Genomic DNA, 15,447 nt, shown 5'->3' with positions numbered 1-15,447 from the left:
AACCGCTGCTGGCACCCGGCGCCAGCCCGATCACTTGGTGTCATCAGTGGGTGCGAGTGGTGGCTGCTGGCCCCGATTGCCCCTCAGGGCTTCTCCACCTTCCCCTGCTCCTGAGGGGTGATCAGGGCCAGCAGACGTCTCTTGTACCCGCTGCCGGCGCTGGAGCTGCTGCTTGCACCTGCTGCTGGTGCCCGGCACCAGTTCCAATCTTTCGGCGCCGTCTGTGGGTGTGAGCAGTGGCTGCTGGCCCCGATCACCCATGAGGGCTTCTCTACCTCCCCCTACTCCTGAAGACGATTGGGACAGCAGCTGCCGCTTGCACCCGCTGCTGGTGCTGGCCCCTTCCCCCCCACGGCCGGCCAGGTGGTCAGTGCACTCCCACAGCCAATCTCCCTCAGCTAGCCAACCTCCCACGGTCCCTCCCCTCAATCGGTCCTGATCGGGACTGGGCGAGATGGCCACGATCGACCACGATCACCTGCCAGGCCGAGGGATCCCACCTGTGCATGAATTTGTGTACCGGGCCTCTAGTTTTGTTGTTGTTGTTTTTTAAAATATTTTTATTGATTTCAGAGAGGAAGAAAGAGGGAGAGAAATATAGAAACATCAATGATGAGAATCATTGATTGGCTGCCTCCTGCACGCCCCCCACTAGATATTGATTTCAGAAAGAAAGAGAGAGGGAGAGATAGAAACATCAATGATGAGACAGAATCATTGATCGGCTGCCTCCTGCACGCCCCCCATTGGGGATCAAGCCGGCAACCTGGGCATGTGCCCTTGGCTGGAATCGAACCTAGGACCCTTCAGTCCACAGGCGGATGCTCTATCCACTGAGCTAAACCAGGTAGGGCTAGTTTAAATATAAAATTATACTGCAAATAAGTATTTATTTAGACTCCAAAGTACAATTTACAGTTTTATTTTAGTGATCAGACAATTTTTGTTTATACTTTTAAATATTATTTAAGAACCACATTTTAGGAGGGGTTGTGGGATGGGAATGGGGGGATGAGGACAAATATGTGATACCTTAATCAATAAAGAAATTTAAAAAAAAGAATCACATTTTGCTGTTTAGTTTTTTAAAAAACAGATGTATGATTTAATGAATGGTTGTAAAATGAGTATCTGTTGTGCTCTTACCCAGGTTAAATAATACAAGATTGCCAGCACCCAAGACACCCCTCACATTTCCCTTCCAGTCACAGTCCTCACCTAACTTTAATGTATTCATTTCTTTGTGTTTAAAAAAAATTTTTTTTTTAATCTTTGTTGAAAGTATTACATAGAAAAATTTTTAAATCTTTTATTTTGGAATAATTTTAGATTTACAGACAGGTTGAAAAGATAAGGCAGTTCTTGTATATACTCTGCACCCAATTTTCCCCATTCTTACAATCTTACATTTCTGTGGTACATTTGCAAATCTTGGTATTTACTGTTAGCTAAACTCCAGACTTTATATGGGTTTCACTAGTTTTTCCATTAATGTCCTCTTTCGGTTCCATATCTGACCCAGGGTACCACATTGCATTTTGATTATGTCTCCTCATTCTTTTCTAGTCTGTGACAGTTTATCTTTTCTTGTTTTTTATTACCTTAACAGTCTTGAGTAGTACTGGTCAGGTAACCTATAAAATGTCCCTTAAACTGGGTTTGTCTGGGTTTTTTTCTTTACTTTTCTTTTTTTTCATGATTAGACGGGGATTATGGCTTTTTGGAAAAACTATTCTAGAGGTGAAGTGCACTTCTCATCATATCATGGCAGGGGCTATATGATACCTACAGAACATCACTGGTGGTATTAACCTTCATCACTTGATTAATGTGGTGTGGCCACTTTCTCAATTATAAAATTACTATTTTTCCTTTCTCCTATTTTATCCTTTGAAAGTGAGTCAAGTTCTATGTCCCAGAGGGGGGAGTATTTACATACATTATTTAGAGTTCTTCAGTAAGACAGACTCATCTCCTCTCCCCCATTTATGAACACAATTTACATCTTTATTGTCAGAAAATTTTCACTTAGAATTTTAAATTAAATTAAATAACCCAAAGATTTTTCTAGTTTATAATAGTTTGGAAAGTAAAGATCAGAGAAAGTCTTTGAAGAAGCTTATTTAATTGAATTATATATCCCTCTAGAAATTATTCTGAGAGTATTTAGTGTTGGAATTTTAAAGAAAAGCTCCCCATATTGGGGCTTGTTTAGATGGTGACTGCTGTGATCTGAGAAGCTAAGTAAATAGTGTGTCTTACTCATTGGTTCAGATCTAGTATTTGAACATACTTTGTTCTTCCCTTCAAAAAGTTTTAAATACTATAACAGGAAACAATATTTTGATTGATTAGACTCTTCTTTTAAAAACAACTGGTAGGTGCATTAGGTGTTTTTTTGTTTGTTTAGAAGGCATTATTATAGTTACAAGTCTTTCCAATCCCATTCCCCTCCCTCCATCTTCCCAGTGATAAAGTTCCTCTTAAAATTTGTATATTTCACCCTGTTGAGTGTTGCTTGGTTGTTAGAGCGTCAGCTGCCCGCTGAAGGGTTTGGGTTTGATTCAAGGGCACGTACCTGGGTTTCAGGTTCCATCCCCACTTGAGGCAACCAATTGATGTATCTCTCACATGGATGTATCTCACATCCATGTTTCTCTCTCTCCCTGTTTCCCTCTCCCTTTAACTCCCCCTCTCTAAAAAAAAAAAAAATGGAAAAAATATCTTTGGGTGAAGATTAACAACAACAAAATTTGTATATTTCCCTTTTGTTCTGTTTTTGTACTTTTTTACTATACATATGTATCCGTAAACAATGTATAATAATGCTTAAAATTTACAGGAATGTGCCAAAACCGGTTTGGCTCAGTGGATAGAGCGTCGGCCTGCGGACTCAAGGGTCCCAGGTTCGATTCCGGTCAAGGGCATGTACCTTGGTTGCGGGCACATCCCCAGTAGGGGGTGTGCAAGAGGCAGCTGATCGATGTTTCTAACTCTCTATCCCTCTCCCTTCCTCTCTGTAAAAAATCAATAAAATATATTAAAAAAAAAAAAAATTTACAGGAATGTTACACTCTGTAATTTTACTGCTTTATTTTTTTTTTCACTTAAAATGTTTTCTAGATGTATTATTGATAATGGTAGGTCTAGCTTATTGTGTTGTGTGGTTCCTTACTAGTATATATGGTTATACTATAGAAAGGTATCTGAGAAAAGATGATAAAATTGTTTTTGCATTGCAGAATTCATTCTAAGTTTAATCAGTAATTTTTATGCTTTGAATTGATTAAATAGAATGGATAATATTGTTGACATCCATTTTAGACCATAAATTCAGTCTCTTCAATTATTCAAAAACCTGTATTTACTCAGTACTGAGCCAGGATTTGCATACTGGCAATCTGCCGGCCAAACTAAGTCTGTAAATGCATTTCTCTTGGTCTTGCATAGTTAAAATTTTTTTTGAGTCAATATTTAAAAATTAGCTATTTAAGTCTCTATTTTTGGATTATCCTGAAAAATTAGAAGCTCTAGCAACAGTGTGTCCTACATTTTGCCATGGCAACTGTTGGCCCAAGCTGAGTCACAGCTGCCCTCTTATAGATGGGCACAAACTCTCCAGGGAAACAAAGCCCTACCATTCCCTGTTACTTTTATTGATTGTCCTTCCACTGTTGTTTATAGTGAAGAAATACTTCTTTATAGACGTTTCTATAAAAATGGAAAAAAGTACAGCTGAGCAATTGTAATTTTCAAGAAAAGGAGAACGTATTTCTCTGCAAATGAAGAATATTGTAATATGATTAGTATGCAAACAAAATGAGTCCTATATGGAAAGACTACAACCTTGTCTGCTTTGTTCATTTATATTATCGGTATTGTTTTCTGTAGATAATTTGTAATCTCTACATTTTTGTGAAAGTAGGTCTGAGGGATGCCACACAGTGCAGTTGAAGATCAAAAAGATAGGAAGAGAGTGTAAATTATGAAGTTCTGTGCAAATGCAAGATATTTACCTGCCCTCGCTGGTTTGGCTAAGTGGATAGAGCGTCAGCCTGGGGACTGAAGGGTTCTGGTTTCGATTCTGGCCAAGGGCACATGCCCGGGTTGCTGGCTTGATCCCCAGCAAGGGCCGTGCAGGAGGCAGCAGATGAGTGATTCTCTCTCATCATTGATGTTTCTATCTCTCCCTCTCCCTTTCTCTCTGAAATAAAAAAAATAATAATAAAAAAATAAAAAGATGTTTACCTGTTCTTTTACCTGTGATATGCATCCTTGTTCCAAAAAAAGTTTTAAGCAGAGGGGTTTAAACACTGGTATAATCTCCATACAATGGTTTAATCTCCTCAACCATCCTACCTTTCAGCACTGTATTTTTTATTTTTACATTTTTTATTGATTTTTGAGGGGGAGAGAGAGAAACATTCAATACTCTATTTAAAAATGTTTTTAAATCCCTATCTGGTTTGACTCAGAGGGTCCCAGTTTTGATTACAATCAAGTGCATGTACCTGTGCTTTGATTACAGGCTCCCTCCCTGGCTCTCGTCAGGGCCCATGTGGGAGGCAACCAATCGATGTATCTCAATGCTTCTCTTTCTCTGCCTCTCTCCCTTCCACTCTCTAAAAATCAGTGGAAAAGTATCCTCGTGTGAGGATTAACCAAAAAAAAGTAAAAATAATAATGTTTTTAAATTGATTTTTTAGAGTGAGAGCAACCTCAATTTGTTGTTTGATTTATTTATGCATTCATCGGTTGCTTATTGTATGACGAGATCGAACCCCCAACCTTGGTGTGTCAGGACAACGCTCTAACCAACTGAGCTACCCAGCCAATGCGCAGCACTGTTTGTAAGTACCCTATCCAGAGGCTACAAGTGGATGGTGCAGAATTCAGACCACAAATAAGTTTTGTTTGCTTAGTGGTTTTGTTTCTAATTGAATTCACTTAAAAAACTGAGTTCTACCACTATTGTCTTATTTTTAGCTGATTCATACTTTTACTTGCCAAGTTAGTCTCTGTATTTGATTTGTAACCCTTTATTTAAGGCAATTTGTAAGTATAAACTACAAAATGCCACAGATTAAAAGTGAAGAGAAAGAAGAAACAAAAAGGGTAAGGCTAAAATGGAGTTAGAATCTACGCCGAATATCAATATTCTTGCTACAGGTATAGCACAAATTTGACTCTGAGTTTTCTATGAGCTAGCAAGAGGGAAAAAACCTGTTAGGTTGTTTTTCACAATTTCTTTAAGGTAAAAAGAAACCAGGTAGTTCACAAAGACAGCTACCCACTTGGCACTATAGACTAGAATTTCTCATAGGAGTCCTCATAAAGAGGATTATGTGAAATTATTATTCCCTTCATTAATATCTCTAAGGTAGATGGATGTCTAGTATTTAACAACCCTCAATATGGAAAGACTGACCACATCATGTGAGGGTCAGTCTGAAAAAGTAGGTAGATGTCCTGTGATGTCTCACCAGTGGATATAATTTCCCTCGACCCAGTTCTTGATATGAATTGAAATTACGCTCCTTGGCAAGTACCAAAAGTGTGGATGTTCTATACATCAAGTACAGACCATTTATATATTTTTTGTGAAAACCTAGTTTTCACAAATAGAATTTGTGAAAGTGCTTATAAGATTCTTCTTAAAAAACTAGAGGTCCGGTGCACAAATTTCATGCACGGGTGTGGTCCCTAGGCCTGGCTGGCAATTGAAGCGTGAGCATCTGGCATGGAAGGGCAGGTCCCAGCTGACCTCTGGGCCCTGGGCAGCACCTGGTCCCTTTGGCCCCCGCCCAGCTCCCTCAGCCCCACCCCTTGCTGCCGCCACTGGCTGGTCGCTGTCTGCAGGGCTGTTGGTGGGGCGATCGGGCCCCACTTACACCCGCCTTGGCCTGGCACCACCTGCTCACCTGCTCCACCATCTCGCCGCGGTCCCGGGTCCCACTCTCGTCGGGGCCCATTGGGGCTGGCAGCACCTCCACTGCTGCCTGCTGCCAGCGCCACATCGCCAACGCCCACCATGTTCCACACTGCCCTGGTGGTAGTCAGTGCACGTCATAGCAAGCACTCGAACTCCCGGTCAAGGGGACAGTTTGCATATTAGGCTTTTATTATATAGGATAATTTTGATCATAGCCAGTTTGCCTCAGTGGTTGGAGGGTTGGCCTGTGGACTGAAGGGTTGCGGGTTCGATTCCAGTCAGAGTACCACGTACCTGGGGTTGAAGGCTAGGACTCTGCCCCAGTTGGGGCACTTGCAAGAGGCAACCAATTGATGTGTATTTCTCACATCCATGGTTCTCTATCTCTTCCCCTCCTTTCTAAAAAATCAATGGGAAATATATTTTGGGGTGAGGATTAACAAATATATATATATTTTTTTAAATTTTGAATCTGCTACATTCCTGTCTTATTTTTCTTCTTACCCATAATGGCAAAGTCGTTAAGAAATAGATTTAAAGAAAAAAAGGGGCCACTACACAATCCTGTTTTACGCTCCTGGAAATTAATTGCTTCAGTAGAAGATCGTTTCTATGCATCAGGACTCATGGTAGTTTTCAGCATAGATTAAATGTAAGGAGGTATTTTTATTTATGTCTGTAATAGATATGGTCTCTACCCTCAAGAAGCATACTAATATATGGCTCTGCCTCTTCTTCCTTCACATTGTGCTCAAGACTCCCCTTTATTTAAAAGTAAGGAAGATTTTTTTCTTTAGTCCTACTAGAACTGCAGCTCTTTATCTTATTGATGTCTGCTTTTTTTTTTTTTTATTTCTCAGTTTGCCATCCTTAGCCTCAACTCTTCAGCAATACTGTATTTTCCAACTAATTAAAATAAATTTGTGCCCTGGTTGGTGTGGCTCAGTTGGTTGCGTATCATCCCATGCATGGAAAGTTTGCAGGTTTGATTCCTGGTCAGGGTACATATGGGAGGCAACTGATCAGTGTTTCTCAAATCCATGTTTCTCTCCCTATCCCTTCCTAGCTCTCTAAAAAAAATCAATAAAAATATTTTTAAAGGAAAAATTATTTCGTATTTGAATATTTTGTTGTCATGTTATATTCATTATTATTTTCTCTTTATCCAAAACCTGCCTCAAAAAAATTGCCAATTGTTTGTTTCCATCTTTCTTAGTCTTTCAGTTTAAAGCTGGCTTGGTCAGTGCTCAGTTCATGTTATATTCTCTTTGTCACCTTCTTTCTAGTCCCTACCCTCCCACCTCACTCTTAACTAGATTGTATATTTCCTTAGGGGTGAATTACATTGTATACATTTTTTACTTATTTTAAAACCTTACAGACAGAGCCTATCGTAATAGTCAATGAATGAAAGGATATGTAAAGCTCACATCTTTTACTATATTGTAAGTTTCTAATGGACAGAGACTAAACATTGTTTTTATGTCACATGTCGCTTTCCATAGATGAGGCATATGGTATGCAGATATGCGTTCTTTGGATGAATACTGGCTACTTGGTACATCCTCAGTAAATAAATTGAATAATTGAGGCCAAGAGTATAGCTCAGTGATGGGCAACCTTTTGAGCTTGGTGTGTCAAACTTCGCCAAAAATCTGAGCATAACTCGGGTAGTGTGTCATTTTGAGGAAAAAACATTATTTCGCAAATGTTTCATCCTCAGGAGCAGCAAATGTTTCATCCTCGGCATGCGGCCGCCTCAGCAGCCGCGTCATCAGAAATGGCTACGCGTGTCAGTGCTGACACGCGTGTCATAGGTTCGCCATCACTGGTATAGCTATTTCTCAATTTGTTTCATTGGAGGTAATATTGGTGTGGATAATAGTATAAACTAGAAATTAGTTCAGTTGAGATAGGTTTTCCACTTGGGTTGCCATAACAACCTGGGCAGTTGTCCTTAGATATAAACAAGAGATCTGCCTTTAGGACCAAGATCATATCCTAGAGAAAGCCATCTTACATGAGCAACTAGTGAACTCTGTCAAAAATAATTCAGCCTTGGCTGGGTAGCTGAGTTGGTGAGTGCTGTCCCCATACACCAAGGTTATGGGTTCAGTCTCTGGCCAGGGCACATACAAGAAGCAACTATTGAATGCATAAATAAGTGGAACACAAATTGATGTTTCTCCATCTTTCTTTCTCTCTCTTTAAAATCAATAAAATTTTGAAATTCCACTTTTGCATAATTGCTATTTGACTATAAAGCTTTTCCCCAAAAAATCATTCCAAATGCTTCCATCCTAGTCCAAGCCTCTGTCATTTTCTATTTCTAGCCTCCCCATGCTTTAATATCTCATATATTATTTCCAAAACAATCACCATGAGCCCTAGCTGGTTTGGCTCAGTGGATAGAGCATTGGCCTGCAGGCTGAAGGGTCCCGGGTTCCATTCTGGTCAAGGGCACATGCTCGGGTTGCGAGGCTCAATTCCCAGTAGGGGGTGTGCAGAAGGCAGCCAACCAATGATTCTCTCTCATCATTGATGTTTCTATCTCTCTCTCTTCCTCCCTGAAATCAATAAAAAAAATTTTTTTAAAAAATCACCATAAAATAACCAGTTTTAGGACATTGTTCCCTTTTTTAAGAATTACAGTGATTTCTGCCTTGTAATTCCTTTGGGCTAACTGCATCAGTATTCACCATACCTTATGCTTTAAAAATGTCCATAGGACAGTGTGTCTTCTATTATTGTTTGTATGCTTGGAAATATTAGCAAGCTCCTTTTTCTTGTTTTAAGGCAATGGATTTTTTGTGTGACCTTGTTTGACTTAAAAAAAAAAATCAAATCTAAAAAATTTAAAAAAATAAATAAATAAATAAATATCAGATCTAAGGGCTGTTACAGCTATGTTTGTTTGTCACTTGAAAATGTAGCATTTGTAGGCAGAAACCAGAAGGGTAATATCAATGTTAAAGGAGGCTAAAAGTTCTTTAATCTTAAAAAAAAAATTCAGTATCAAGTTAAGACAGCCAATTGATTTTTCTACAGGACTTAAAAATTGGCTTACTGTCTCTGTCTGATATGTTAATTGGTGTTCAATCTGTGTGGGGTTTTTTTGTTTGTTTTTTTGTTTTGTTTTTATTTCAGGGAGAGGAAGGGAGAGGGAGATAGAGATAGAAACATCAGTAATGAGAATCAACAGATGGCTGCCTCCTATATATACCCCCTACTGGGGATGGAGCCCGCAACCCAGGCATGTGCCCTGACTGGGTCAACACTGAACCACACCAGCCTGATGGTGTTCAATCTTTAAACAAGAAAAAAATTATATCAAAACCAGCCTCATACAGTTGGGCTTGGATGTTTGCTCATATTTCAGATTTTGATTTTTTTTTAATTTAAAAAAAAAGTGGATGAGAATAAAGTGATACTTTGCATCTTTAGTTCTGAAAATACAGTAAATTTTTAGTTTTACTATGATGCCTATTGTAGTCATTTAAAAACACTAGATACCTACTGTGTGTTAATTACCATGATATTTGGTAGAAATACAACAAGGAATAAATATGTGTAGTTTTGGAGGACAGTTGTGGAGGAGACACTATTCAGGAAGATAGATAATTACAGTGTAGTGTGAGAAGTTTTAAATATGTGTACGTACAAAGAACTATGAGGAGGGAGTTACTCTGCTTAATTTTTTTTGTCAAAACTATGTAAATAAATCCCAGTTCTGCTATTTATGCTAGCTGCTGAGAACTTAGCTAATGCTGTTTAAATACCATTGATAAGTATGAGGTTGAACCTGTGCAGTTACCATTATTGGCAGTTTTATATGGTTTAACCCTAATAGTATTTCAGTATGGCAGTTAAAACAAGAAAATAAAACATTGTTAATTTCTTTTGCCAATACTGTATGTCATTGTTGGATAATATTTTATTAAAATCAAGCTTTGTGTTGACTAAATGTACCATTTTTGGAAAACATTTTTAAAAGTTTAGCTTGGTTTCTCTTTTTAAGAAGATAATATATATGAAAGAATTTATTAACTAGAAATTGCTATGCCCTTATAAGTTATTTATTAATTGCCTATAATTGTGGAAATATAATTATTTGGAAAGTCTTGCTTTCAAAGTTTGATTCCTTCCAAACATTTATTGAGTGCCAGAACGACAAAGAAATTCAGTTCAGTGTTTGCTCTTCAGTTGGTCAGTCTGGTACTAGGGATAGCATGTATCTAGTTACAAAGAATGTGGGAGGCAGCACAGGATAGAATCATGATTTTTCAAATTTATCTTAGCACTGTAAACTTTTACTCAAAAACTCATGCACAGAAACCCAATACATAAACAGATAAAAAGGGAGTCCTGCCTGTTTGGCCTCCTTTCTGTTCTCATTCCTGCTGTTTGAAACCATTGATGTGGTAGCAAAAACCAAACCTGGCTTGAATCTGGGCCCTGCTACTACCTAGCTATTTGACCTTGGATACATGACCTGACCTTAGTGAACTTGTTTCCTCATCTGTTCAATGAGGATATTAGTTTCTTTGCTGGGTGTTGGAAGAATTGAACATTGTAGAAGAGGGACTTAGGGTGTAATGGCATTCAGTAAACGTAGTTATTAGGATTATATGGACATGACACAGTGTGACTAATGAAGAAGGTGCCTACCTCTGCCAAGGGGAATGGGCTGGCCAAGGAGGGCTTCACAGGTGGTGATTGGCCTCCTTCAGGCTGAATCTTAAAGGGGGATGGAAAATTGCAAGATATGAGGTGTACCGGTTAATAATGGCGGATTTTGTAATAAAAGAAAACACGATAATTTCAAGAGAAACATCAAAAGTGCTTTATTCAAAGTAATGTCCATTGCTAGCTACACATTTCCCCATCTTTCAGGTAATTTTTAGATACCGTCCCAATAGAACTTTTCTTGTTTTGAGGCAAACCATTCAGAGATCCAATTTTCCACTTCTTCCTATGTTTTGAAGTGCTGCTCAGAAAGTGCGTGTGCCACCGATCGGAACAAGTGGTAATCTGAAGGAGCAAGGTCTGGTGAATACAGCGGGTGGGTTAATACTTCCCAGGCAAGATTTTTTAACATGTCTTTAACTAGTTTTGAAGTGTGTGATGGTATGTCATCATGAAGCAAAATTACTTTGCCATGTCTTCTGGAACATTCTGGTCGTTTCATGATCAAAACATGGTTCAAATTGATTATTTGTTGTCGGCAGCAATCAGTATTAACGGTTTCACCTGGTTTTAGAAGCTCATACTATACCACACCTTCCTGATCCCACCAAACGCAGAGCATTGTCTTCTTTCCGAAGCAATTTGGCCTTGCAGTCGATGTTGATGGTTGACCTGGATCAATCCATGATTTTGTGCATTTGGGATTCTCAAAATAAATCCAGTTTTCATCTCCAGTCACAATTCGATGCAAAAAGACTTTCGTGCCATTGAAGCAACATTTTACTGATGACTTTTAGGTTTTCCATTTGTCTTTCCTTCAGTTGATGTGGCACCCATTTTCCTTCCTTTAAAATCTTTCCCCTTGCTTGTAAATGATCAGAAATTGTTTGCTGAGCAACGTTTAATCTTTCTGCAAGTGGCTTTTGAGTTTGACAAGCATCTTCATCCAATAATGCTTGTAATTGTTAGTCTTCAAACTTTTTCGGTTGACCTGGACGTTCTTTGTCTTTCACATAGAAATAATCACTTTTAAAGCATTTAAACCAGCGTTCACAAGTATCTTGAGATGGAGCATGTTCACCATAAGCTTCCCAAAGTATTCAGCAGCACTTTTCTTCAAAATAAAGTAATAAATTATAACTTCCCGCAAATGCTCTTTTTTGGCACAAAATTCGACATTTTTTTTTTAATTGAGTTTTTACAGAGAGGAAGAGAGAGGGATAGAGAGTTAGAAACATCGATGAGAGAGAAACATCGATCAGCTGCCTCCTGCACACCCCCCACCGTGGATGTGCCCGCAACCAAGGTACATGCCCTTAACCGGAATCGAACCTGGGACCCTTGAGTCCGCAGGCCGACGCTCTATCCACTGAGCCAAACCGGTTTCGGCAAAATTCGACATTTTTAAGTGTAAAAATATCTATAATGTTAACACCTTCAGCAAATTTGACATATGAAGTTTTGAAGCTTATTGTCAATACAACAAAATAGCATACATATCAAATCGCATATATATCAACATATGTGTAACTCCATCTATTGAAAAATATCTAAATTATTAACCGGTACACGTAGTATATGGATGAGGGATATGTATACCAAAGTAAAACATTTTAGTAATGAAGACTTCGGCATGTGGAATGCTACTTCATTATACCTTTCTGGAGATAAATGGCCTCCCCGGCATTCTGTGTAGCTTTTCCTTAACATTCTTTGACTCTCACTTTAGTATTAGGCTGGGCCAGGCTGGGTGAGGGTCTCTACTTACTTTGACTAACTAAATTGACTAGTTACCTAAAGGAAAAGGTACTCTAAATCTGAATTTGTGAGCTGTCTTGGTTATAATGTAATGATGCATTTATAGACAAGTCCTTCCTAAAAGCAGTTGCATTCGTGTGTTGAAAATTAGGGATCTTTATGTCCGCCTCTGAGGTCTTAGTAAGTAAGTGTTTTTGTTTGTTATTTTAATGCCCGAGGTTCAGGGTAACAGTACTAATGCTATGGTACATTTCAGGTGAATATAATTACTTTTACCTTTTTTGTTTTTTAATCCTCACCCAAGGATATGTTTTTATTGATTTTTAGAGGGGGGGTGGAGAAAGAGAGAGAAGCATTACTTGGTTGCCTCCTGTATGGATCCTGACTAGGGATCAAACCCACAACCTAGGTATGTGCCATGATCCAGAATTGAACCTACAACCTTTTAGTGTACGGAACGATGCTCCAATCAACTTAAGTCATCAGGCTAGGGCTACTTTGAATTTTTGAGAGAGCTAGAAAGTTAGTTTCTAGTAAAAGCTAATCATAATTGCATACTTTTTCTGCCAAAACAATGACATATCTTTTCTTCTTATAACAATCAAATTTTAGGCAAAACATTTCAATGTGTTAGGCTAACACATGAAGGAATCCTATATAATAAAAGCCTAATATTCTAAGTGTTCAGTTGTCAGGTCGTCTGTTCAATCGAAGTGTAATATGCTAATGATATGCTAAAGCCACTCAACTGCTCGCTAAGATGTGCACTGACCACCAGGGGGCAGATGCTCTGACTGGTAGGTTAGCTTGGACTGAGCAAGATGAGCAGGACATGCCCTGGAGCCCTCCCGCAGTCCCTCCCTGATCCTGATCGTTTCTCGGACTGGCCTGCACCCTCTCGCAATCCAGGACCCCTCGGGGGATATTGGAGAGCCAGTTCCGGCCCGATCCCGCAGGCCAAGCCAAGGGACCCCACTGGTGCAAGAATTTGTGCACCAGGCCTCTAGTATGAAATAAAGTGGATGAGACATATAAACTAAGAGTGATGTATATGTATAAAATCAGATAGTACTATGTACCAGGCACTCTTCTAAGTACATGGGTCAACTAATTTAATCTGCCTGGCAAACTGTGAAATAAATATTACTATTATCTTTTTTGTCTAGTTTAGGGGGTTTGCAAATTATGGCTGGCAAGCCAGATCCTGCCTGCTACTTGTTTTTGTACAGCCTGTGAGCTAAGAATGATTTTTTACAATTTTAGTGGTTGAAAAAAAGCAAAAAAAAATTTTTTTGTACAATTTTACTTTTTAAGATTTTTATAAAATTTATTTTGTAAAATAGTTTGTAAAGTTAAAATTATAACTTATTAATTTCTAAAAATGATATGAAATTTGGCCCTGGCTGGTGGGGTTAATGGTTAGAGTGTCATCCTGTGGTCCTGGGTTCCATTCTCTGGTCAAGGCATATTACTCCGGTTGTAGGTTCTCTCTCTGGTCCAGGTGCTTATGGGAGGCAACTGATTGCTGTATCTCTCTCACATTATGTTTCTTTCTCTCTCCCTCTCCCTTCTCTCTAGAATCAATGGAGAAAACATAAGCTTGGGTGAGGATTAAAAAAATAATATGAAATTCAAATTTTAGTGTCCATAAAGTTTTATTGGCACAGAGACACACCTGTTACTTTACATATTGTTTATTGTTGTTTTCTTGCTACAGAAATTGTAAGGTTGTCAAAACAGGGAATATTTACTGTCTAGCTTTTTATAAAAAGTTTGTTGACCCCTTTCCTAGATACAAAGGGGAGAAGATAAAAGCAACAAAGTTAATATTACATGTAAATACATGTAAAAGAATGCATCTTTATTAGTATATACCAGGAAGATTAGATAATTATATAATGAGAAAGCCAACTGTATTTTCTTGAAGGATTAAAAAAACTGTTAATAAAAGCTTAACTATAATGATAAATGCTTATTTATATCATAATGTTGGGTTGACCTCTTTTTCCTGTTAATAGATCTCTTTAAGATATACCTGCGTTGTAAATATTACTTTGAATTTGAGTGACAGTTGTTGTAATTGCCATTGAAATCTTAGTACCTTGCCTCACAATTCAATATTTGTCTATGGATCCCAGTTAATACTTTCTGACACTGTCCCTTTGTAATATTGCTTTTGACCCTTTAGGACTAGCTATAATTTGAGCACGTGCATCAAAATCACCGGGAGAAATTTTAAAAATTTAGATGTCTCCTCAGAACTTCTGAGGGTAAGGCCCCATCATGATTATATTCAGAAAGTTCCTCGGGTGTTTTTTGTGTGTGTGTTTGTATGGCAGGGGTGTGGGGGGGGATCAGGTGGTTTTAATGTATAGGTCTAGTTAAGATCCATAGTTACTTCCATCTTAAACTATTTTAGTAAATCCAGTTTGCACAAAATACACATGTTCTCAGAGGGGGAGGGAGAGAGAAACAGAAACATCAACGATGATAGAGAATCATTGATTGGCTGCCTCCTGCACACACACCCCACACTGGGGATAGAGCCAGCAACCCGGGCATGTGCCCTGACCAGGAATCAAACTGTGACCTGGTTCATAGGTCGATGATCAGCCACTGAGCCACACTGGCCGGGTGAGACCTGCTTTCTTGATCCTTCTACTCTTCTATTTTTCTTTACTAGTAGTTTTTACTTTCTGCACAATGCAGTTTAGGTTTTGTTTGATCCATTATTTCACCTCTGATTATGCATTCCTCACACATACCTTACAAATCCTCAGCCCAACCCTAGATCTCTAAATATGCATATTTTCTGTGTCTGCTTAGTAAAGAAAAATCACATGTCTTTGTACATTGGTACCACTAAAATTTCAGTTTCCTGTCTAAAAAATGTTCTTCCTGTTGAATTTCTTTGCTCTCCATAGCAGCTATTTCAAGCCTCTTAAAGCCTTCTTCCTTACCCTGCCTACTCAGCAAATGACCTTACTTCCTATTTTCCTGAAATATAAAACATATTTGTGCCCTAGACAGTGTGGCTTGGTTAGGTGTCATCCCATGCACTGAAGGGTTGT

General features: G+C 38.7%; 1 protein-coding gene across 7 annotated transcripts in view; it reads left to right on the top strand.

Moving 5' to 3' along the window:
* PAFAH1B1 (platelet activating factor acetylhydrolase 1b regulatory subunit 1) overlaps positions 1–15,447 on the top strand; it is a 63,107-nt gene that overhangs the window by 7,697 nt on the left and 39,963 nt on the right. Inside the window, exon 2 of one of the 7 annotated variants that reach the window (XM_054708796.1) lies at positions 13,955–13,980. The exons of 5 other annotated variants lie outside the window; for them this stretch is intronic. The gene's annotated coding sequence lies outside the window, so the exon portion shown is untranslated. Of the gene's footprint in view, positions 1–13,954; positions 13,981–14,627; positions 14,647–15,447 lie in introns of those variants that run through there. One more of the 7 variants, XM_054708798.1, reaches the window with a different exon arrangement.

This window comes from Eptesicus fuscus, chromosome 20 (genome assembly GCF_027574615.1).
Source record: "Eptesicus fuscus isolate TK198812 chromosome 20, DD_ASM_mEF_20220401, whole genome shotgun sequence".
Classification (NCBI taxonomy): Eukaryota; Metazoa; Chordata; class Mammalia; order Chiroptera; family Vespertilionidae; genus Eptesicus; species Eptesicus fuscus.
This window is presented reverse-complemented; position numbering and strand designations above follow the sequence as displayed.